We start from the raw sequence: 25,395 nt of genomic DNA on the forward strand, positions 1-25,395 counted from the left end.
GAGACTTTTAAACCTCCAGCTAGCTGCCATTTCAGAAGCGTGTAGGAGGTGAAGCCGAACGCGCTATATAAAATGCCGACAGCCTCCGCCAAGAGGCAAACTCTCCTCCGATGGCAGGTTCAAAATGCACAGCGATGCACAAGCCTTTCCTCACTCTCTTTCATGCAAGGATTGGCCAATCCCAGTTTCTTGGCACGCCAAAAATTCAGATATATAAGCTAACCACCCAACGGCACCTTAAACCTAGATTATGTTCACCACAACGGAATGTCTGGCTGCCATTATTTTTGTCAAGAAATTTATTGTAATTATAATTACTTTTCATTTCTATACTGCTTTATATTTTAAAGAAAAAGGATCTCAAAGCGGTTTGTAGCACATTAAAACATCAAACCAAACAAATCCAGACTAAAATGAATTCAAGCTTCAAGGAATATACAGTGGTGCCTCGCAAGACGAATTTTTTTTTTTTTATAAATATTTATTAGAGTTTTTAAATACAAATGCACCAATAATAAACAATCTTACTTCTATCACAACGTAGTTTCATCACTTCTTTGGACTCCCTCACGTCTCCCGCTCCCATTTACATCGTTAAAAGGTTTTTCCAAGCAAATTATCAACTTGTTTACGATCTTATATCCACTCATTTAAGTATAATCTAGCAATTCTCCATAAAATTTATGTTTTCTTTAATCTCACTTATCATCAAATTCAAAATCTAATTTAGTGGTGGCCAATTTTTTATAATCTAGCATCCTTCTTAACATTCAACCAAATTACAATGTTTTTGTAAATACATCTTAAATTTCTTCCAGTCTTCCTCAATCCTCTCTTCTCCCAGGTCTCAGATTCTGCCAGTCATCTCGGCCAGTTGCATATAGTCCATCAGCTGCATCTGCCACTCTTCCAGTGTGGGTAGATCTTGAGTTTTCCAGTTTTTTGCGATGAGTATCCTTGCTGCCGTTGTTGCATACATAAAAAATGTTCGGTCCTTCTTTAGCACCTTCTGGCCGACAATACCCAAAAGGAAGGCTCTGGTTTCTTAGTGAAGGTATACTTAAATACCTTTTTCAACTCATTATATATCATTTCCCAGAAGGCCTTCACCTTAGGGCATGTCCACCAGAGGTGAAAGAATGTTCCTTCATTTTCTTTACATTTCCAACATTTATTATCAGACGAATGGTATATTTTGGCAAGTTTAACTGGGGTCATGTACCATCTATATATCATTTTCATTACATTTTCCTTCAGAGCATTACATGCAGTGAAGTTCAGCCCAGTGGTCCATAACCTTTCCCAGTCCTCGAACATAATGTTATGCCCAATGTCCTGTGCCCACTTTATCATAGCCGATTTAACCATTTCGTCTTGTGTGTTCCATTCGCAAGACGAAATTAATCCGTTCCGTGAGGCTCTTCGTATAGCGGTTTTTTCGTCTTGCGAAGCAAGCCCATTGACAGCTTAGCGGATTAGCGCTATTAGCGGTTTAGCGGCTTTTAGCGATCAGCTGTTAAGCAGCTTATCAGTGGATCAGCTGATAAGCGGCTTAGCGGCTTAGGAAAAGGGGGGGAAAGGGGGGGGAAACCCCGCAGGAACTCGCAAGACATTTTCGTCTTGCGAAGCAAGCCCATAAGGAAATTTGTTTTGCGAAGCACCTCCAAAACGGAAAACCCTTTCGTCTAGCGGGTTTTCCGTCTTGCGAGGCGTTCGTCTTGCGGGGCACCACTGTATTTCAGATCCTTCTCTGACATTTTGCTTTCCCCATATTTATCTACCTACTGAGTTTTTAGAGTTGCCCCGTAGCAGAAGTACTGGAAGAAGGCAGAGTGGTGTAGTGGTTAGTGTGTCAGACTAGGGCCTGTGAGATCAGGGTTCAAATTCCCACTCAGTCATGTAGCTCACGGGGTGACCTGGGAATCAGTCACACCCTTTTCACCTACAAACAGACAAAACCGGTCCAAGTCTAAAACAAGTAGAACAACAGGCGGTGGATATAGGACATAATATTGATTTAGCTGTATGGGAGAGATTTTTAATTCACAGCATGCTATGCGATAAAAGTCAACTATATGAAAATGTCATGTAGATGGTATTTGGCTCCTAGTAAATTAGCAAAAATGTATAAGTCAAAATCTGATACCTGTCAGAAATGTAAAAAGAAAGAAGGTACCTTTCTCCTCATGTGGTGGTCATGTAAGGTGGTAAAAGCTTTCTGGCAAATGATATATAATGAATTGGAAAAAATGCTGAAGATAACTTATGTTTAAAAACCAAAAGATAACTTATGTTTAAAAACCAGAAACTTTTCTTTTAGGAATATTTGGTGGAGAAGAACCCAAGGAAGAGAAAAATTGACTTATGTTTGCTACCACAGCAGCTCGTATGATAAATGCCCAAAGCTGGAAAGAAGAAACAGTTCCAACAAAAGAAGATTTAAATTGATGGAATATGCAGAAATGGCAAAACTTATCGGAAGAATAAGAAATCAAGATGAGAGATTCTTTATGATTGAGTGGAGAAAATTTATTATTTGAAGTCGAATTGTAGACAACTTAAAATGTTAGCAGGGTTGAAATAAACCGGTGCAGTAACATAAGTAAAAGAGAATGTAACGGGAAGTTAATAAATAGATTTAAATTGTATATGCAGTAATGAAAAGATATAAAATAAGTAACCGCAGAAAGGAGTGGAGGCAAGTTGAAGAAAACGCGGACTGATGTAAAGATTGTTTCTTTATTATTCGGCAAATATGTGTAATATGAAAAATTGTTAGGGAAAAAATCTAGGTGCGAGGCTGCTCAGTCACCCAGCTCGTCGGGCAGAGCCTGCGGTCCCTGCGGAATAAAGGAAGGAGTCCAGCCAACTGGAGCAAGTACAGTGGTGCCCTGCAAGACAAATGCCTCGCAAGACGAAAAACTCGCTAGACGAAAGAGTTTTCCGTTTTTGAGGTGCTTCGCAAGACGAATTTCCCTATGGGCTTGCTTCGCAAGACGAGTTCTTGCGAGTTTTTTCCCTTTCCCCCCCTTTTTCTAAGCCGCTAAGCCGCTAATAGCCCCTAAGCCCCTAATAGCGCTAATCCGCTGATAGCCGTGCTTCGCAAGACAAAAAAACCGCAAGACGAAGAGACTCGCGGAACAAATTAATTTCATCTTGCGAGGCACCACTGTAGCTGTAGACCAAAGTTTATTGCGAAATAGGTTCAAAGAGCAAATTTTGAACCCCAAGGATGGGGTGACAAAGGCTTTTAAAACTTTCCCACCACATCCCAGAATACAGTTCGAAGGGGAGGGGTTAACCTTGGCAAACATGTCCAGACAAGTCCTTGGTACAAGATTAGCATAAGCAGACATGGTGGGGCAAGACTCAGGTATAAGATTAGCATAGACAAATATGTCTTAAGTACCCACCACCCAAAAGTACAATAGAAGTTCCTTTGCATGTCTGATGAGATTGGGCTTCCTTTGGCTAACAATGAGCCCAGCAATTTTCACCTCTGAGAACTTCCTGGAGTCCTTTTGCCAAGGGAAAATAGCTTTTGAATGGGGGGAACTGGGAAAGGAGGTGATTTTATATTATTTTTTAAAGGTAGGTGACTTCCCTGAGCTGTCAAGTTGGAAGGATATATTCAGGCATAATATCTGTAATATTTAACTTTAAAGATGTGCCCCCCCCTGTAATTTCCGTAACAAAAATGCAATTCAAATTAAAAAACAAAACGAAAAGGAGAACGGTTCCAAACAGAAGGGTTTTTCCACGATTTTGAATGTTCACCAGTGGAAATATTAAAGAGTGTTGGGAAACAGGAGAGGGAAGGGGAAGAGGACCCACCAAACAATTGCAAAAAAGAAATGTTTTTGGCAAAGCATTAGTGACCCCGATGCACTGGCAGCTATTTCCAGATTAAACCCGGCTTCAATTCTCACACAGAAAGCTTCAGAGGCTCAACAGCCCATCATCCCCAAACAAACAAACAAATGCTAAAAAACGCTGTCCTTAAATGCTCTGCAAGAGAACATTGGAGAAGCTCCCATTTCGGTTTTCAATTGGCGGGGGGAGGAGAGGGAGGAAAAACCGCTTTTGCAATAATAATAATAATACTACATCCTTTTTTATCCCAACATGATACCAGCAAGCAAGACCCTGTCCACTTCTGTTACTCTCGTTTTCTCATGTTTCTCATGTGTTCACATTTACCTAGATCTGGAGAGGGTAAACTTTCTCATTTATTTAAATTTTATCATATAGATAGATGTCGAGAAGCAGTTTCCAACATAAAAAACAACAACCCATAAAATCACAAATAAAAGTAAAAATGCATTCCGCCAATAGAAATCCAGGATGAAAAGAAACTGAACTTTTCTTGGGCTTCTGTTTGTTTTAAACGCTGCCAAGTCCCTTCGAAGACCCCTGGTGCTTAGAGAGGTGAGACTTGTACGATTTTACAGACTAAATGAAATATACTCGGAGTCAAGAGTGGATTTCATGCTCTTTATTCAGCTCATAGTGGTGAGGAGGAATGGAAGTTCCCCCAGAATGTCTGCTTTATATACATTATTTACACAATGGGCCCCACGTGATTGGCTAATTCCGGGATTCTCCTGTGGCCAATCAGGTTGCGGATTCAATTCCACCTGGAGTTAGATTGGGTGGCTCCTGCAGACCAATCAGACTGCTGCATTCTGGATCCTATTGTTCTAGGACCAATCAGACTGCTGCATTTTGGATCCTATTCAACTCAGTACATAACACTAAATATATGCTCAACAAGTACCCTTCACTCCAACCTAGCTTTCCTGGTACAGTGGAACCTCGGTTTTCGAACATAATCCATTCCGGAAGACCGTTCGACTTCCGAAACATTCGAAAACCAAGGCGCAAAGGGCTGTCTGCCAATTCAATAGAGAATATTTTGAAAAACAACAGATACACGCATTGGAAGCCATTCCGAGGCGCGTTCAAAAACAGAAGCATTTCTTTCCAGGTTTTCGGCATCCAAAAACCGAAACGTTCAGCAACGGAGATGTCCGAAAACCGAGGTACCACTGGAAGAAATTTAGAATAATGAACGGTTGTTTTTCTTCTTTTCTAGGGCAACATTCAGTGCTGCACTTCCGTTTCTTGCGAGAGACAAAACCTCTTCTCCCCTCACCTGTAGTCCTAAGCACGCTCTCAAAATTTGCTCCAGGGGATTGAGGAAAACCTCTGGGGCAGATTTTGGGGGAACACAAAATTGCGGGGGGAGGGAGAGGAAATCCCACTTTGCAAGCCGAAATCTGCTTCTTGCAGACTTGCATGCAAGCTGCACATGTTTAAATGTCGTCTTTATTCCATCGCGGTACCCAAAGGGGCATAAATGTGGTTTGCAGGCAGCTGGATCCAGAACTGCGTAGCTTCAGAAAGGGACTCCAGACCATAAACTGCTGCCACCTTTGCTTTCAAAAGCTCCCCTGATATTATGAGGGCCTGCAGGGGATTTCCCTAAGCGTTTTGTCATTAGCAGCAACCCAGAGGGGGAAAGAGGGGCTGACAACCTTCCCCCTTCTTCCATTCAGTTACATGAGTCACCGGCCACCCGAGATTTGCTTGAACTTTCTGTCATCGCAGGGTAATTCGTTCCAAATTGCTACCATCAGCTAATGAGCAAACAAGATCAACTCAAATGAAGTGTCTCTGTCAACAGACGGGGCAGCCCTGATGGAGCCACTCAGAACTAAAAAACCCCCCCGAGAAAGTCTAAATCTCAACCTAGAGCAAGCTCTCGGCTCAGGGACGGAACGGAATGTGCGAATCCTACCTCTAACAGTTGGGCCTGGTGAGCATTTAAGGTCCCCAACCCTAATCTGTGGGTTGCCATCTGATTGGATTTTATTCTGATCCTGATCTGATTTGAGGATGTATTTTAATTGATTGTCTGATTTTATGTTAATGTGTTATACATTTGATGCAGCGAGGAAGGAAAGGGGCGTTCTCGGGCCGTGCTGACCTTAAATTGTCCCAAGCCCTGCTCCTGCAGCCAGCCGATTGGCTGGCCCAGGCAATGACGCGGCCCGAGGATTCCCTGCAACCAGCCCCGCGCGGGTGAAGGTGGGCGTGAGCCCGCAACCCCCCCCCCTCCTGATGTCGGGAGAGGCTTTAGATTGGAATTCCATACGAGATACAGATCCAAAGAAGTGATTGACTGGTTTCTGTCTGTTCCCCCAATCACTTTAAAACACGTGGGCGACCTGATGTCTTGGGCCTAATGCTTTGCGAGGACCCCCCCAATCCCCCCCTTAATTTCAAAAGCTCTCTGCAAACAATTCAGTTCAGATCTCTGGCAAGAGTGATGTGATGCCTGCCTGTTACACACAGAGAGAAAGGCAATGGGGTGGCTGAAAGAGAAAAGGGGTGGCCCCATCCATTTTCTTCTCTGGTACCCCACCCACAATCCACATGTAGCCCCCTAATGGCAGGGGTCAGCAACCTTTTTCAGCTGTAGGCCAGTCCACCATCCCTCAGACCATGTGGTGAGCCAGACTATATTTTGGAAAAAAATATGAACGGATTCCTATGCCCCCAAAATAACCCTAGGTAAAGGTAAAGGTAAAGGGACCCCTGACCGTTAAGTCCAGTCACGGACGACTCTGGGGTTGCGATGCTCATTTCACTTTACTGGCCGAGGGAGCTGACGTTTGTCCGCAGACAGTTTTTCTGGGTCATGTGGCCAGCATGACTGAGCCGCTTCTGGTGAACCAGAGCAGCGCACGGAAATGCCGTTTACCTTCCCGCCGGAGCTGTACCTATTTATCTACTTGCACTTTGACGTGCTTTCGAACCGCTATGGGGGCAGAAGCTGGGACCGAACAATAGGAGCTCACCCCGTCATGGAGATTCAAACCGCCGACCTTCTGATTGGCAAGTCCTAGGCTCTGTGGTTTAACCCACAGCGCCACCCACGTCCCAACAGCACATCTACAAACATAATAAAAACATCAAGCATTAAAAACTGCCCAATACAGGGCTCCCTTCTGATGTCTTCTAAAAGTCAGACAGTTGTTTATCTCCTTGACATCTGATGGGAGGGCGTTCCACAGGGCAGGCGCCACTACTGAGAAGGCCCCCTGCCTGGTTCCCTGTAATTTCACTTCTGGCAGTGAAAGAACCAGCAGAAGACTGTTGGAGGACCTCAGTGTCTGGGCTAAACGATAGGGGTGGAGACACTCATTGGAGATACACACACACACAAACACACACACACACACACACACACACACAGACACTTATTAAAAAATTAAGACGTGTGAATTTCAAAGGAAAGCAGTCTTTCATTTAAAGAATATTTAGCTAAATATTGTGATATAAGATAAATAGAAAATTCTTGGAAGTAATAAATAGGCTTAGGGGTAGAATAAGAATATTGGTAGTAAATATTAAGGATTAGAATATTAATAAAGGACAAAAGGAGTTAATATTATTAGAAATATGAATTTGGAGAACTGTTATATAGGTGATATAATGAAATTCAATTACAGGGGATTTGAGGAAGTCAGCTATCAATGTAATGAGAATTAGGCATTTGAATAAATCATTTTTCTTTGTGTTTAGTTATTGTAGTTGTCAGGGGCTCAGGAGCAGAGACACAGGGGAGAGAGGAAACGGAGAGCGAAGGGGAGGAATCTGAGGGCAGTTTAGGGGAGTATGACAGTGGCCCGAGAGATTCCATGAGCTTCTCTAGCGATTCAGAAGATTCCCAGAGGGGGGCGCCGGTGGCCAGGGTAAAGGGGGTCCCGGGGGGACACACGAGAAGCAAGGGGCCAGCGGGGACTCCCAAAGCAGCAGTGAGAGATCAGGACCAGTTCCCCCACCAGAGCGGAGTGGGGGGGAGGAGTCCCATGAATCAGGGCCAGCGTCTTCTCCAGTAGGGAGAGAAAATGAGTCCGGGCTGGCCACGCCTCCATCGGAGAGTCAGGGAACGGAGGGGAGGTCAGGTCCAGCTACCCCCCCCCAAGGGGGGAAGCAGTGACAGGAGCAGTGAAACGGTCAGAAGGTTGGTTGCCGGCTGGGCGCGCGCGCCAAGTTCAAATGTACAGGCGCGCGGGACAGCTGGAAGCCCGGATTGGGAGCCAGGTCCTAAAGCACGCCGGAGGCAGGGGGAAGAATCTGGGGACTCAGCATCAGAAGAGTCCAGAAAGGGCAACACCCCAGCGGGCAGACGGACCCAGAGGAGGAAAGAGCAGAGGAAGAGGTGGAGCAAGGCTAGAGTCTTAAACTGGTGTCTGGGGGGGGAGGAGATTCAGACGGAGATTCAGCGGTCTAGCGTTGAGACGTAGAGCTGCGTGCCACGGCTTTGAAATATAGACTGAACTTCAATAAAGACTTTTGTATATAACAACGAACTGGCGTTGGTCCTCTGTGAGCTGGGATCTCGGGCAGCCCTGACAGTAGTGTAATGTGTCTTTTTGTTGTTGTGTGTTTTGTTATGTCATTTTTGTGATAAATGTTGAAAATCAATACAAATTTTGAGGGGGGGGGGGAGGAAAGCTGTCTTTCAATTTGCTTACTGGTCCAGGAAACACGAATTAAGTAAATTCGCATCAAAATGTGAACTAAGGAAATTTCTCCTCCATGTCACAGAACAGTAGAGTTGCAAGTGTCCCCTAAAGGACATCTATTCTCACCCAGGAGCCCCGGACAGGTAGCCCTCCAACATCTGCTCCAACCTACAACTACAACTAATCCAGAATGCGGCAGCTAGACTGGTGACTGTGAGCGGCCGCCGAGACCACATAACACCGGTCTTGAAAGACCTACATTGGCTCCCAGTACGTTTCCAAGCACAATTCAAAGCGTTGGTGCTGACCTTTAAAGCCCTAAACGGCCTCAGCCCAGTATACCTGAAGGAGCGTCTCCACCTCCATCGTTCTGCCCGGACACTGAGGTCCAGCTCCGAGGGCCTTCTGGCAGTTCCCTCGCTGCAAGAAGCCAAGTTACAGGGAACCAGGCAGAGGGCCTTCTCGGTAGTGGCACCCACCCTGTGGAACGCCCTCCCACCAGATGTCAAAGAGAAAAACAACTACCTGACATTCAGAAGACATCTTAAAGCAGCCCTCTTCAGGGAAGTTTTAAATGTGTGACATTTTAGTGTATTTTTGGTCTCTGTGGAAGCCGCCCAGAGTGGCTGGGGAAATCCAGCCAGATGGGTGGGGTACAAATAATAAATAATTATTATAACCTAGGAGACCCTGCCACCTTCTGAGGTAGGCCGCCCCCCTGCCAAACAGCTCAGAAAGAGGGGCTCGAACCCCTCTTGCTAACAGTGACAACTCGTGGGCACCCCAAGGCTTTGCTTTCCTCTCCTGATAGCCAAGGCCGGCCGCACGCAACCCCTTCCCACGTCCACAGAGCTGCAACGGAGGACGGCAAAGACCCCCCCTTCCGCATCCTAAACCGAGCGTAATTGAAATCTAATCACAAGCCGCAAAACTCCCTTTGCTGTTGGCAGCCAAGCTGGCAGCCTGCCCGACGTCTCTATTTTGTTCGTTTCCCTCCACTCCACAATCAGCCCTGGTTGCAGCTGAATGGGCTGCCTCTTCGGAACAGCCGTGCGGGTCCGTCTTCCCAGGAGAAGGTCGGGCGAGAGCCTCTCTCCGCCACTTCAGAGACAACGTTCGGAGGCTCCCGGCCAAACGTCAGCTCTCCTTAACCTCATCTGCCCGTGCAAACGTCTCCTCCGATCCAGCCTTTGCCAGCCAGCCGGCAAGGGCTTCCGAGCGAGGTCCTCAGGCGGCTCAAACAGGGGGTGGGCAGCCGGGCAGGAGGGAGAACGAAGGGGAGAGGAGAGGAAGGAGAGGAGAGGAAAAGGCCACAAATCTCCAAACGGGATCGCATTTCGGCAGGACAACGCAAATGCCTTTTTCCTGTACTGCAGAAAGGGGGGGGGGATTGTTGACCTTAAGGTCTGGAGGCCGAATTTGCCTCTCCAGGTGCAAATGAGCACACCTGTCCATTTTCGTCTCTCTGTGGTTTTCCAAGCTTCAATACTTCGCATTCCCACATGAGTTTGCAATTACAGTCATACCTCAGGTTACAGACACTTCAGGTTGCGTTTTTTCAGGTTACGGACCCGCCGAAATCCGGAAGTACCAGAACGGATTACTTCCGGGTTTGGGGGTCGCGCATGCAAAGGAGCACTAAATCGCGCTTTGCGCATGCGCAGAAGCGTCAAATCGCAACCCGCGCATGCGCGCCGCTGTGGGTTGCGAACGTGCATCCCATGTTCGCAACACTGAGCGTCCACTGTACTATTTTTTTTAACAAAAGGTCATCATAAAAATTCACACACTTTTTATACGTTTGCATGCCATTTCCCCTAATATGGACATATGTTAATTTATTTTTTTGCAAAGCAGCTTCCCCATATAGAATGCGTTTATATACGTTATTTCCATTTACATGTTGTTTATTAAATCTGTATACTGCCCTCCATCCATAGATCTTGGGATGCTTCACATCATAGAAATGTAAGATAAAAAACACATAATGCATAATACAAAACAAGAACAGAAACAAAGCAATAACCTTGGATGCCAATCGGCCAAAGGCTTGGTTGAAGAGGAAAGTTTTCACCTGGCACCTAAAGGGGTACTATGAAGGCAACAGCCAAACCTCCCTGGGGAGAGCATTCCACAAAGGGGAGCTACAGCAGAAAAGGCCCTGTTCTCAAACACTTAAGCTAGTGCATGTGTATGATGCAACAAGTCAGTCTCATTAAGCATTTCTTAAATCCAGAGTTTTACTCAATTTTCTTCTACCTCTTTCAGCAAACCTCTGGCTGAAAGTCAAGGCCCTAGTTCCCCCCTCTTGGTTAACCTATGCCCGGGCCACAGCAGTTCAGTTTGCCAGGACTCACATAGCAGAATGCTCCTGCGTACAATTAATACATAAATCCCTGCATGTAGAAAGCTAGCACGTCAGGGAGGAAGTCGGGCTCAAATCCACCACCATCCTAGATTTCTACATGCAGTTTATTTTATTTGTTTTATAAAAAAAAAAACCCAGAAGCCAAGCTGAAATGGCACAGCTCACACACAGATTGATCACACAGCCTATGACTGCATATGCATTTAAAGCGCATTAAAAGCACATGACTCCTCCCAAGAATCCTGGGAACTGTATTTACCCTGCTCAAGAGCTACAATTCCCAACATCCTTAACAAACTGTTGTTCCCAGGATTCTTTGGGAGAGTCACGTCCATCAAATGGGTTTTAAATCTATGGCGTGTAGTCACAGTCTCCCCATAGACGTGGAAAGTTCACCTGCTTTCTGCAATGCCTCCAAGCCACTTCAAGAGCTGGAAAAGCCTAAGAGAAGGAGGCTAAACAGCTCCAGTTTATAAGAGTTGTGCAGGAGATTTCCCCCTTTGCTGCCAAACTACTACGGAGAGTCGCATGAGCCCTGTGGATTTCAGCTGGTCCTGTTTGCATTGACATACGGCAGACACTAACAATTTCTCGCTTCATTTGCAGGCCTTGCATTCCCAAATACAAACACCACACCCTGGGGCCTGGGCTTCTGTTTTCTACCTTCAAAAGATAGTAACCTACCCGCACTGCATCATCGGCTTTGTAGTCTTTAAGGAAACGCAAACGGCCGCTGGCTCTAGTTTGTGAGCATTTCGCAGGGCAACCCTAGGCATGTCTACTCAGAAGTAGAGTCCACTGGGGCTTTGCTCCCGGGGAAGTGAGTCACTCAGTCACACTGCAACATGGGTTTTATTGCCTTGTTTCCCTGTGTTATTCCGAGATGTAATACTGGCTTTGTGGTCTTAAACCTATACAAAGGGTGTATCAACGCTCATACGGATGCATGTCATTCCAGAGTACTTGTGAACGTTATGTGCTTGGCAAAAAAATAAAACAGAAAAAATAAAATAAAAGACATTGGCAATCCCGCCTGCCATCAAACCCAATGTGTTTTGACTATACGCGAATTGGGCTTTCCTATTAGGTATTACAGGAGTGGACTTACCAAAATCTCAAAAGAATTTCTTTATGTAAGCCACTACAGCCGCACAGACATTACTAGCACAACTTTGGAAAGAAGGAAATGCCCCAGCTTAAGAAGATTGGCTGTAGTTAAATTAACGGAATATGCTGAAATGACGGAATTGACAATGAAACTAAGAGGAAGCGACGACAACGAATTTAAGGAAGAACGGAAGATGTTTATTGCGCATATACAGAAGCAATGTACACAGGTTCATACATTAGCAACGTTTTAAAAACTACTTGTAGTTTTGTTATGAATGGATAATAGGTGAATTAAATGAGTTTTAAATTTAACTATGGATATGCGGTATGTTGATAATTGATGGAAGCAAGGAAGGGACTAGGGGGAAGTCAATTTTATTTTGTTTTGGTATTGCTGTTGTTGGAATTTTGTTATTTTGGGGAAATTAATAAAATGTTTGTGTGTGTGTGTGTGTGTGTGTGTGTGCGCGCGCGCGCTTTATAGCAAAATACAATTCCTCTGGCTGCAGCTTCCCTTTGGCTCCCCAAACTATGACAGCTATTCCAGTTTAGAGGATTAGGCAAGCACAATTAGTCTCACTCCCTGTTTCTTCTACACAGGTACAATGCGTTCATTATCCATACTCTGCAGAGGGGGAAATGTCAACTCGTGGTGTGTGGGGTTTTTTTGGGGAGGGTGGGGAGGTTGCATTAAAGGCATCGCTGTTAAATATCTCGCCGGATTGTCGGAGGTGGCAATTAAAAGGCTCTCTCTCCCAGGTCTCTCACACAGTGGAACAATGTGGGTTTTGGCTGTCCGTCAGCAGCCAGAAGCAGTCGCCAGCGAGAAAGGGCTGCCTCTGATATTACTAGTATTTTATTAATTTGTATGACCTCCTTTCCCCCAGACCCGGCCACCTCAAGAAGGCTTACACAAGCCACACAGTTCAGAAAGCTAAAAGCGTGCAAAGGATACTCGCTAAAAAGCAATTCAGCTCTAATAAAATTAAAACAGTATTTAAAAAACAAATCTATTAAAATGCAGGAAATAAAAACAGCACAACACTATTAAAAGCACATTTCAAAACAACAAAAACAGTTCCCAATAGCCTGTTGGAACATGGAGGTCTTTTCCCACTGGTGGAAGAACCACAATATATTTTGTGGTTTTATATTTTGATTTTGTTAAGTGAACCGCCCTGAGACCTCCAGGTATAGGGTGGCATAAAAAATTCAATAAATAATAATATCGTATTGGCCTGAATATAAGCCACACCCAAATATAAGCCGCACCTTTAAAAAAATTGGGGGGGGGGGCAATACCCAAATATAAGCCCCTCCCTTAAAATTCTGCAGGAAGTCACACCCATTTCATTTACCGTATGTCTGTTCCAGCAGCGATATTGTAAAAGCCAATTTTTGTAAGGTCGCGAATTAAAGCCGCACTTTAACTTTTCACAGTCCGAATTTGGGGGGAAAGTGAGGCTTATATTCAGGCCAATATGGTAATAATAAATAAGGAGGGAGTCGGTCTAACTTCACTAGGACGTTTCACCTTCTGAAAATGTCAGGTAATGCTAACTAAGAATAATTACGGTAATTATAATCTTAAATAATGTATAATGTAACTGCAAGTACTTGGAAAGCCAGGGATAGCTTCGCTGGCAGAACAGGAGACTGTTAATCTCAGGGTTGTGGGTTCGAGTCCCACGTTGGGCAAAAGATTCCTGAATTGCAGAGGGTTGGACTAGATGACCCTTGTTGTCCCTTCCAACTCTACCATTTTTAATGATTTCTATGCAATTTTATACATAGAGTGGTACCTTGGTTCTAAAACTTAATCCGTTCCAAAACCAAGGCGCGCTTTCCCATAGAAAGTAATGCTAAACAGATTAATCCTTTCCAGACTTTTAAAAACAACCCCTACAACAGCAATGTAACATTAATCTTACTATCTAAACGAGACCATTGATCCATACAATGAAAGCAATAATCAATGTACTGTACTATAAAATAAACAAGACAGCGTTGTAGATAAAAATTATCATGCATGCAGTCACAAAACAAATTAACTGAAAAAGTCTCAAAAACGCAAAATAAACAGCAAAAACAAAAGCGCCAAACTTCATCCGTTCCGTTGGACTTCCGAAATGTTCGAAAACCAAGGCGCAGCTTCTGATTGGGGCAGGTGCCCCGGAAACAACAGCTGACAACTGCATCGGATGTTCGGCTTCCAAAAAACATTCGAAAACTGGAACACTTACTTCCGGGTTTTTGGTGCTTGGGAACCAAGGCATTTGAGAACCAAGGTACCACTGTATTTTGCTTACCAAGCAAACCTAAATCACATTACTTTAACCAAAATCTCTTTTGAATTCCCAAGTCTTGTTGCAACTTTTTAGCAACCCTCATTTTTGGAAGCAGAAAGTTGGAAAATTCAACACGGCCTACTGTCGGCGTGTCATGGGCCCCTATTGAAAGCAAAGGTTGTTGCCCTGGTAGGAAAGGAGATTGTGCCAACCAACAGACTCCACCCCATCCCCTTCTTGCAAAGTTGGCACCAGAAAGTCTAATATTAGCTTTTCCAAGGCACTGGGCTGCAAGTCTTCCCCTCCCATTTTGGACCCTCCTTGTCATGTTCGCTTCCAAGCGAACATTAAGGTCAGCCCGGCTGGAGCAAAAGAACGATGATGACAACAACAAAAATCCTTCTCTTGGCTGGAAGGATGGCAACAAATCCAGCCCGCCTTCTTAATAATCTTTTAATCTGCTGCTAAAATTCCACTGTGAAAGCTCCTTTTAAGTGCTGCAGATTCACCGCTAGCCAATTCCAATCGAGCAAAGCGAAAAGGGGAAAGAAGAAACACACCCTTCGCTGGATCTCGTCAGCTCCTTGTTCCAATCGCTCCAATTTAATTCACTGTCAAGGAACCACTGGGCTGAATCGTGGGAGGATTAACACACCTCCCCATACACACACACACACAAATAAAATCACACACCCACAAAGTGATTCTCGCCGATTGGTAGCTCCTGCAAACTGGGAGCATGGAAGCTTGCAAATACCGTATTTTTCCGTGTATAAGACGCCCCCATGTATAAGATGCCCCCTATTTTTGGGGACTCCAAATTAAGAAAACACCCCTCAGCACTACCCATGTATAAGACGAGCCCCAATTTTAAACCTACTTTTTTTGGTAAAAACAACCTAGTCTTATACACGGAAAAATATGGTATAGCTCAAGCTGGGGACTAAGGTTAAGCCCAGAAGCACAATCTCAGATCCACTCAAACCATCGTTTGTTTTCTCAAACCACGAATGTCTGCCAGAAAGGGGAGAAGAAATTTGGGTCACGAGTTCAGATTCAGGAGAAAGGTTTCAGCTGACGGGGTGGGGGTGGGGTGGGACCAGCGATAAGCATCACAGTTTTCCGCCGCACATTGCTTGAATGTTGTAACTGAAGGCACGATGATTCACAGCCACAAAAGTAATATCTTTCACCCGTCTCTTTTGCAAGTACATATTGTCCTAAATAATGTGCTGTCTTGCTCACATAGTATTTTAAACTGGCTGTGTGGGGAGCAGTGGTTGCTGCAGGTTACAGGGAGTGGCCAAGACAGGTGTGCAGTTCTGCTTTGGATTGGGGTTGCACCCCAAGTTCGGTTCGGTTTGGGGGTGCTCATTGACCAGGTGCTGGTTTTGGCTGGTAGCATGCCAGCTTTGGCTGGTTTGCCAGCTTCAACCGTTTCTGCAGCAGACAAGCTTTAGTAACTTATAGGCTGGACTACTGCAACTCGCTCTATGTGGGGCTGCCCTTGAAGAGCGCCCACAAATTCCAACTGATCCAAAAAATGCAAATTCTACAATATTAATTAGCGCTAGCTAGATTGAGCGTATTGCCTTAAGGCAGGGGTGCAGAACCTCTTTGGGCTGGCGGACAAGACTGTTAACACCCCACCACCTAGAGGGCCAGATTTGGCATGTGGGCAGGATTGCCCACCTGTCAATCATCACCTGGTGTCACCTGTTGATGGCATTTTACCATTGTACTGTGGAGAGTGTATTAACTTATGGTCTGCGTGTGTGGTTTTGGAGCTGCACGGTCAGGGGAAAAATAATGCTGTCCAGGGATGTAAGGACTGCAGAGAGAATAATTGGGTGCACTCTTCCCACCTTGGATCAAATCTATGTTTCCAGGTGCCATAAGAAAGCTGCAGAGATAGCGCAGGATAGTGCGCACCCCGGAAATTATCTTTTTCAGCTTCTGCCTTCTGGAAGAAGGTACAGGGGGGTTATAAAGACTAGGACTAGTTGCCTGAGAAACAGTTTCTATCCAAATGCAATTTTGGTTTTAAACGCAGTGTAAGGTAGTCTCTATGGGAGTATATTGTATTTAATTATGGGGTATCTGAGTTTTTAGGGGGATAACCAGGCTGGGATAGCTGGCTTGTTGGTTTCTGAATGTCTGACGTAGATTTTTCAATTTTGTTGTTCTGTATGAGGCAATGACAATAAAGAGTAACCTATCGTATCGTATTGTGATGTTGAGCTCTGATATCCTGATTACTGGAGTTCCCAGTGCTATCTGAAAGCCTTTTGATGCTTGCAAGGGGCTTTCAGACAGTTCCCATGCTCCACCTGAGGCCTTTGAAAGCCCTGAACAAATGATCAGAAGGGCTTAAGAAATGTCTTTTGGAAGCACCACCTGCCCGCTAGGGCAGAGCGATATCTGGTTTTCAACACTGTGACATATCACCAGCTAAAGATTGTCATATGCTGAAATACCACAATGTCTGAAATAAGCATGGGACTATGTGGAGCCACTGGCTGGCTTCACTGTTTTTCCCACATTGCAATCTTTGCACAGCACACAAACGCACACACAACGATTCGCGATATATTGCCAGGTCAAAAATTATGAAACCGATACCATGATATGGACTTCAAACCGGTTTTGGGTGATATATTGCCCAGCCCTGCTGCCCGCAGGATATTCTTACGTACAGGAGACTCATCCGAAAGGGAAACTTCGCAGCACTCCTCTCCTGAGCACCTGATCGGATTTTGAAGGACAACTGCCCGTCAGTTCTTGCACTGTTTCAGAAACGGTGACTCACGTAGGTTCATTATCAGACGGGAAGTGAATCGGATCTATCCCTCTTCCCTAATCTGGAATAGAATCATAGAGTTGGAAGAGACCACAAGGGCCATCGAGTCCAAAGCCCTAGAGTAGAGACTGGCCTGAGTCCATTTTCACTATGGCGACCTCGGATTGGAATTCCCAATCCTATCGGTGACAGCAGTCACGAAATTAAAAGACGCCTGCTTCTTGGGAGAAAAGCGATGACAAACCAAGACAGCATCTTAAAAAGCAGAGAAATCACCTTGCCAACAAAGGTCCGTACAGTGGTACCTCGGGTTAAGAACTTAATTCGTTCCGGAGGTCCGTTCTTAACCTGAAACTGTTCTTAACCTGAAGCACCGCTTTAGCTAATGGGGCCTCCCGCTGCCGCCACACGTTTTCTGTTCTCATCCTGAAGCAAAGTTCTTAACCCGAGGTACTATTTCTGGGTTAGCGGAGTCTGTAACCTGAAGCGTCTGTAACCTGAGCTACCACTGTATAGTTAAAGCTATGGTTTTCCCAGTAGTGATGTGAGTGCTGGACCATAAAGATGGCTGACCGTCGAAGAATTGATGCTTTTGAATTATGGTGCTGGAGAAGACTCTTGAGAGTCCCATGGACTGCAAGAAGATCAAACCTCTCTATTCTGAAGGAAATCAGCCCTGAGTGCTCACTGGAAGGACGGATCCTGAGGCTGAGGCTCCAATACTTGGGCCACCTCATGAGAAGAGAAGACTCCCTGGAAAAGACCCTGATGTTGGGAAAGATGGAGCGCACAAGGAGAAGGGGACGACAGAGGACGAGATGGTGGGACAATGTTCTCGAAGCTACCAGCATGAGTTTGACCAAACTGCAGGAGGCAGTGGAAGACAGAAGTGCCTGGCGTGCTCCGGTCCAGGGGGTCACGAAGAGTCGGACACGACTAAACAACAACAAACAACATGCACATCTGCTCAGAAGTAAATCCCACTGGACCTGATGAGGTCACTCTGTGGTGTAGTGGATGGAGTGCTGGACCAGGACCTGAGGGAGCAGGGTTCAAATCCCCATTCAGCCATGAAATTCACTGCGTGCCCTTGGAACAGTCACTCATTCTCAGCCTAGCCTACCTCACAGGGTTGTTGTTTAAGAGGATAAAAGAGGGAGAAGAATTATGTACGTCACCACCTTGGAGGAAAGGTGGGATATAAATGCAAAAGATAAATAATATGTCTACAGAGAGTTATTTTTAGTACAACTGACCGATACACCTTATGTTCTGGGAAGCAACTGAAAGCGATTCCTTTCCAGCTTTAGAGTACTACACAAACAGAGGGAGGGGAGAACGCTGGCAGCATTAAGATAAATTCAACAGTGCAAATAAGTTTTGATGGATGCAAAAGTGGAATACTGAATGGTATAGTTTTTGTAAAATATGCAAGGATTTATGATATGTAAAATAAACCATAGAAAGAGAAGAAGGTAAGTCGCTGATATTTTAAGGATGTAAAAGGAGTATTTTAAATTGCAAAAGAGAAACTTTAATAAAAGTTATATAAAGAGAGAGAGAGAAAGAGAGGAGAGTAGCAGTAGTAGTACAGTGGTACCTCGGGTTAAGTACTTAATTCGTTCTGGAGGTCCATTCTTAACCTGAAACTGTACTTAACCTGAAGCACCACTTTAGCTAATGGGGCCTCCTGCTGCTGCTGCGCCGCCGGAGCACAATTTATGTTCTCATCCTGAAGCAAAGTTCTTAACCCGAGGTAATATTTCTGGGTTAGCGGAGTCTGTAACCTGAAGCGTATGTAACCCGAGGTACCTCTGTAGTAGCAGCAGTAGTACTAGTAGTAGTAACTTCCCAATTTGTTCAGGCAGCTTCAGAAAAAAAAGTTTGTTAATTTCTTTCCCTGGCTGTATTACTATATATATATATATATATATATATATATATATTTAATAACAAGATATTGCCCTTTCCAATGGTGTTGTGAACACCATGGAACGAAGCAAAGGAAGGAGAATGAAGGAACTTTTGTCGTGATAGAAGAATGAGGCAGCTTTAGGATATGTTGAGGGCCATAGAGTTGTAAAATTGGAGGGGACCTCAAGGGTCATCTATTCCAACCCCCTGCTATCCAGAAATCTCAGCTCAAGCATCCATGGCAGATGGCCATCCAACCTCTGCTTAAAAACCTCCAAGGAAGGAGAGTCCACAAACTCCAGAAGGAGTCCGTTCCACTCTCAAACAGCTCTTACTCTCATAAAGTTCTTCCTCATAGGACAACAGTCACGAGAAAGGAATCCGTTGAGGAAGACTAGCTGTTGCTGCTAAACAGCGATGACACGAGACAGTGCCATAGAGAGAGGAGAGCTTCAAATGTGGAAAAGCCATTCCTAAACATGCTCAAACTCTATGGGAGGGAGGGAGGAACCCAACAGGTGCGGGGCTAAGATTTCACTTCCCCAAATAAAGAATCTGTTCGCAGGCGACACAAAAGGCGTAGCAAGTCGGAGATGGTCACACTGGAACAAGAGCTTGCAGTTTTAAGAACTCGATAAAGTCAGGTTTAAAAACTGCATTTGTCTTTCGCACGTACAAATCAGCAGTGGGAGGGAGGCTCCGAAGGGCACGGAAAGAGAGAAAGACATGCGAGGTTGGTCGTGGCCCTTATCCCTAAATAGAACAAACGGCACAAAACTCCGTTTTCCAAAATTGCAACCTCAGCGGCAGCAAACGGCGGCAGAAGACAGGCGGGCTTGTGGGGGCTGGAGGCAGGAAGCCAGCAGCCTTATGGCAAGTCAGATCACTGGCCCAACAAACAAGGAACTGTCTTAATCAGAACGGCAGCGGGTCTTTGTGGTTTCAGGCAGAGAGAGAAGAGAGGTCTTTCTCATTACCAGCGCTAGGCTGGTACCCTTTGGGACTCATAGGGTGGAAGGCAGGGAGACTGACACTAGGTGGCGCTAGAGCACACAGCAGGCACAGCCAGCGGAGTCAAGCATTGTCCGTAATCACACTGTTCTAAGATGGAGTGAACTCTTTATTAACACGACCCCCACAGACTTGGTGGAGTGTCAGGCCTAAGGAGCAGAACGGCTAATTCCTGGCGGTCTTCCTCCGTCAAAATCAGCTGCGGAGACTGAAAGCTCTCGCGTCCTCACCAGGGCTCTTTCCGAGCAATCAGAGACTGTGTCTGCGTGCAACCGACCTCTCCTCCACCCCTTTTCATGCCTCTTCTGGTTCTGGGAGACCAGGGGGGAGGGGAGCTGTTCACAGCAAGAGCGGGAGACACCCATGTCTCTTCACCAGCCCCTCCTCTCTCCTGCTTCAGCGTCTGCCTCTGATTCTGGACTGCTCTCTGCCACAGACTCTCCCTGCTCACTAAGCCCTGTTACCTCTTCAGCTTCTGGCACCTCCTCTTCTCCCTCTGACCACTCATTGTCCCACCACCATCCCAGGCTCCGAGCCTTCTTCCTTTGGGGGTTCCCCAGCTGGCTGCTCCCACCATTCCTCTACCTCCAACCAGTCCATGACACCTCCCCACTGAGTTCTACGCTTGGCTAAGGGGGAGGAAACCAACAGGCAACGCCGCCCCCCCCCCCGACTGGTTGTAGGCAAGAAGGCAGACAGATGGGGGATGGCTAAGGGAAGGCTGACTTTGGCTGGGCAGCACCCCTCTTGCCCCAATGGACCAGCCTCCACTGCCCTCTGCCTAATCGTTTTATATCACAATGTCTGAAATAAGGATGGAGCTACGCAGAGGTTGTTGGCTGGCTTCACGGTTGTCCCCCACATTGTGATTTTTGCACAGCACAAACACACACATCAGGATTGGCGATATATTGCCAGGTCAAAAATTATTAAACAGATTATCACAATATGGACTTCAAACCAGTTTGAGATGATATATCGCCCAGCCCTACTGGAGTCCTGTGTCCATTTCTGGGCACCACAGTTTAAGAAGGATATTGAGAAGCTGGAACATGTGCAGAGAAAGGTGAACAAGATGACCAAGGGTCTGGGAAACCAAGGTTTACAAGGAACGGTTGAGGAGTTCGGTTTGTTTAGCCTGGAGAAGAGAAGACCTAGAGGAGATTGGATAGCTGTCTTCAACGATCTGAAGGGCTGTTGCTTGTGCTCTCCTGCTCTGGAAAGTAGGACCTGAACCAATTCAAGTCACAAGAAAGGAGAGTCCAACTAAACACTGGGAAGAACATTCTGATTGTAAGAGCTGGTTGACAGCGGAGCGGACTAACTCAAAAAGTGGTGTGCCTCTGTTGTTGTTGTTGTTGTTATTTATTGAATTTATATACCGACCTATACTCGGAGGTCTCAGGGCGATTCACAAAACAAAATAAAAATATAAAAGCACAAAAGATATAATCAAAATAAAAACAACAGCCCAATAACTCTTCTCCCCCCAAAAAATTTTTTTTAGGAGGGCCTAGGATGTCAATCAAGGGAAGCGGGTGGCGCTGTGGGTTAAACCACAGAGCCTAGGACTTGCCGATCAGAAGGTCGGCAGTACGAATCCCCACAACAGCGTGAGCTCCCGTTGCTCGGTCCCTGCTCCTGCCAACCTAGCAGTTCGAAAGCACGTCAAAGTGCAAGTAGATAAATAGGGACCACTCCGGCGGGAAGGTAAACGGCGTTTCTGTGCACTGCTCTGGTTCGCCAGAAGCGGCTTAGTCATGCTGGCCACATGACCCGGAAGCTGTACGCCAGCTCCCTCGGCCAGTAAAGCGAGATGAGCGCCGCAACCCCAGCGTCGGTCACAACTGGATCTAATGGTCAGGGGTCACTTTACCTTTAGGATGTCAATCAAATCAGCCAAAGGCCTGGTTAAAAAGGAACATTTTTGCATGGTGTCTAAAGGGGTATAATGAACTTCCCTGGGGAGAGCATTCCACAGATGGGGAGCCACTGCAGAGAAGGCCCCGTTCTCTACTTCCTTTGATTACAGATTGGATGGCCATCTGAGGGATTATTTAGCTGTGATTCCTGCATCGCGGGGGGTTGGCCTAGACAACGCTTTGGATCCCTTCCCGACACCACAATCCTACAATTCCGTGAGTCTATCACAGGTGGCTTATTCCGAAATCTGGGCCCCTACATTCACCTCCTGTTAGTCTTGCTTTTCCTCCTCCTCTGGCGTCTCCCACTGTGGAAAAACTGAGAGCATCACAAGTGGGGCAGAGACTCATTCCAGAGAAAGGCCGCCTTTGCCTGAATGGGCAGTGACGCCTTTCACAAGAACAGCTACACCATAGATCTGGTGGAAAGCCGCTCCTTCGACCAATCACCAGCAAGAAACCTTTCGCTCTCTTGCTCTCCTCTCCCATGCCAGTGACCGGGAGATCAAAGCTTTTGCTGGAGTGTGAAAGACGACATATATGTGCGTGCGTGCATGCATGCGTGTGTGTGAAACCCTGCCAACGTGTTTGCATCATGCTCAACCGAGCCAGCATGAAAATAAGCCGAGTGCAGGGTTGCAAAGGGGCAGCAAAGGATGGGGAGAGAACGCTAGCCAGCTCTCTCCCTTATCTCCACTGCACTGCAGCTAAGGGCTCCCTGAGCTCTCTACTAGGGAGAAGGCGGGAGGAAGAGAGCAGGAAAATGCCTTCCTAAAGCAGATCGGAAATCCAGCTTCAGGATATAATAATTATATATGAGTGTGTGAGATAGAGAGGGGGAGAAATTTGCATGCACAATGACCCAGTTATGCACCGGGCCAACTCTAGAGATGAGCAGTAATGAGCGAATGCTTCAGCAGACCAAAGCCACTTGGGGTGTGTGTGTGTGTGTGTGTGTGTGTTGTGTGTCCCACACACACACTCAATATTGTCCCCTAATAGTACAGGTGTACCCGGCTACATTTGCTGGATAGCTCTCCCCAAAGAGATGCGATGTGCGCTCTCTATTTTAGGAAACCTTTGCAGGGATGGGAGAAGGAAGGTTATGGACTGGGTGGATTTCAGATGCCCCAAATAAAGGATATGCCAAATTCGCAGGATCTGGATTATCATCATTTTTAAAGGATCCATCCACAACAGGACTGAAATGAAATCTGCTTTAAAAAAAACACAACAACCACAAAACGAAGGCTCCATCTTCAAGAAACGAGAGAGGTCTCTGGCGAGTTCAGTGATCCATGCACAGCCAAAAGAGACCTGATCATCACAGAATTATATATCCATGCGTATAGGGAGCCAAAAAACGATGTGATGGAGGGTTATAGCAAGCAAAAAAATGTTTCGGTCTTTGAAAAACACACACACACAGAGGAAGAGGACATTTAATCCTTCTGCTCAGCTGGACAACATGTCACGTTTGCCGGGAGTATATGGTCATCCTTGCTTTGCAGCTATAATGCTACCGACATTTAAAAACCAACAAACCAAGGGGCATTATTTAGCCATTTCGAACCTCTCTCTCCCAGTTTCTACACCTTGGCTTAGCCTAAAAGGGGAGGGGGGGCTGGATCCCTCCACCCCCCCCCCCACACGCGTCTAGTTTGCCAGCGAAATGGCACGCAGCAGTAGCATCCAGAAAAGCAGATGACATAATTTGCAGCCATCCCCTGTTCATCACCCAAACGCCAGCACCTCACCTCGCGCTCTGGATGACACCCCATTTATGACATCATCTTAACAAAAAAACCACACACACACAGAGACACACAACCCAACCCTAACACCAACCATCCCTGATCATACCTGCAAGGGGTTTTATGGTTTTACTTACACAAACGCACGCACATCCTTTATCAATGGGTGGCTGCTTCTTCAACATTGCAAGGCGGGGGGTGGAGAAAAGCAAGTGAAGAGGCTATATGCCCCCGCCCCAGATGACCAAAAAGAAAAAAACTGGTGGAAATATTTTATTCTGGAGCAATGCACACGTTTGCAACGGATATGCATCCCCTTGCATTTTCAGATTATATTGCAAGAAGCAGAGGTCTCCAAGCTCATGGAGGGTTAGGTGGGGGAAAGCAAACTAAACTAATTAAGCAGAAAATAAATCGGAAGAGGTGGCGGGGCTTATTTCGGAGGACCCCCGCATCTCCGCCGTGCACCACATTTTAATTGCAACCATATCTGCACACGCTCCCATCCTCCCACAGAATCCTCTTCGTGCACCGATTTCCTCAACCCTGAGCGATTTTGCAAAAGGGAGGAAAAAAAGGTAGCGCGTGCAAACGTAACCAGTCTTCCACCACCATGCAAGCAACCCCCCCCCCCCCGTCCAAGTGTGTGGCGACGCCTCCCTCTCTCCCTCCTCCTGCGCCCCCTCCCCAAATCCCTCCCGGGCGTGTAGGCCAGAGCTACCTCGCCTCCTCCCCGCTGTGCCCTTACTCTTTGCAGGAACGCAGGCGATGCGCCCTGGGCGCGCAGCAGCTCCTTCAGCCGGGAGGCGTCCGGTTTGTAATCCTCTCTTTTTTGGGGGGCGGCGGCTCGGGATGCAGGAGAGAAGCATGCACCGCGACGGGGAAGGTGCTTGGAGTTCAAAAATGAAATGCAACCGAAAACGACGACCTCCGACCAATTGCACGGGGGGCAAATTCAAAGCGTGCGCTCAGGCGGCCATCCGGCGCAGCGCGGAGCCTTTGCAAGGAAGGAGGCGAGCGGCGCTGCAGGCGAGCGGGCTGGCGGCTCGCATCCCGGCCAGCGTCACCGATCCACACGCGCGCACTCGCAGACACGCATCTTGCCCCTTTTCTTGCGGCAAACGGCAGCCAACCCCCCTGGCCACGCCCCCCTTGTCACAGCCTCAGCCTATCGGAGAGCAGGATCCGGGAGGAGGGTGGATCGCCTGCCCTTTTTAACTCTTCCCGCACTGCAGCGCTCCAAGGCTTGGAGGAAGGGTTGGGGCTGGTCTACACGTGATGGGAGATGTTTGGGTTTGATGGCATTTTTATTTTTTTAAACACGTTTTATTGTCCCATTTTTCGCGGATTGCTTTTTTCTGCGCACCGGTTAGAAGTTGCAAGTAATGAAGCGTTTCCTCCAACTGGGAAACTGAATCCACATTCATCAATTGACCACAACCGATTGGAGAACTAGGCGCAAGCTAACAAAATGAATTTCAATATAGTAGAGGCAAATGTCAGGTTCTGCACTTAGGCAGGAAGAATCAGCTGCCCAAATATAAGATGGGCTTGACAGCAGTGTATGTGAAAAGGATCAAGGGGTCTTGGTGGACCGGAAGACACAAGATCTACCCACTCTGGAAGAATGGCAGATGAAGGTGATGGACTATATGGGACTGGCAGAAATGACTGGCAGAATCCGAGACCAG

General features: G+C 46.4%; 1 protein-coding gene across 3 annotated transcripts in view; it reads right to left on the minus strand.

Moving 5' to 3' along the window:
* LZTS3 (leucine zipper tumor suppressor family member 3) overlaps positions 1-25,129 on the minus strand; it is a 77,081-nt gene extending 51,952 nt beyond the window's left edge. Inside the window, exon 1 of one of the 3 annotated variants that reach the window (XM_081876873.1) lies at positions 24,453-25,129. The gene's annotated coding sequence lies outside the window, so the exon portion shown is untranslated. Of the gene's footprint in view, positions 1-24,425 lie in introns of all 3 variants that reach the window. The other 2 variants (XM_081876868.1, XM_081876871.1) reach the window with 2 other exon arrangements.
* Between the last annotated feature and the right edge of the window lie 266 nt (positions 25,130-25,395).

Source organism: Podarcis erhardii (genome assembly GCF_964252035.2).
Source record: "Podarcis erhardii genome assembly, chromosome: 9".
In the NCBI taxonomy this organism is placed as follows: Eukaryota; Metazoa; Chordata; class Lepidosauria; order Squamata; family Lacertidae; genus Podarcis; species Podarcis erhardii.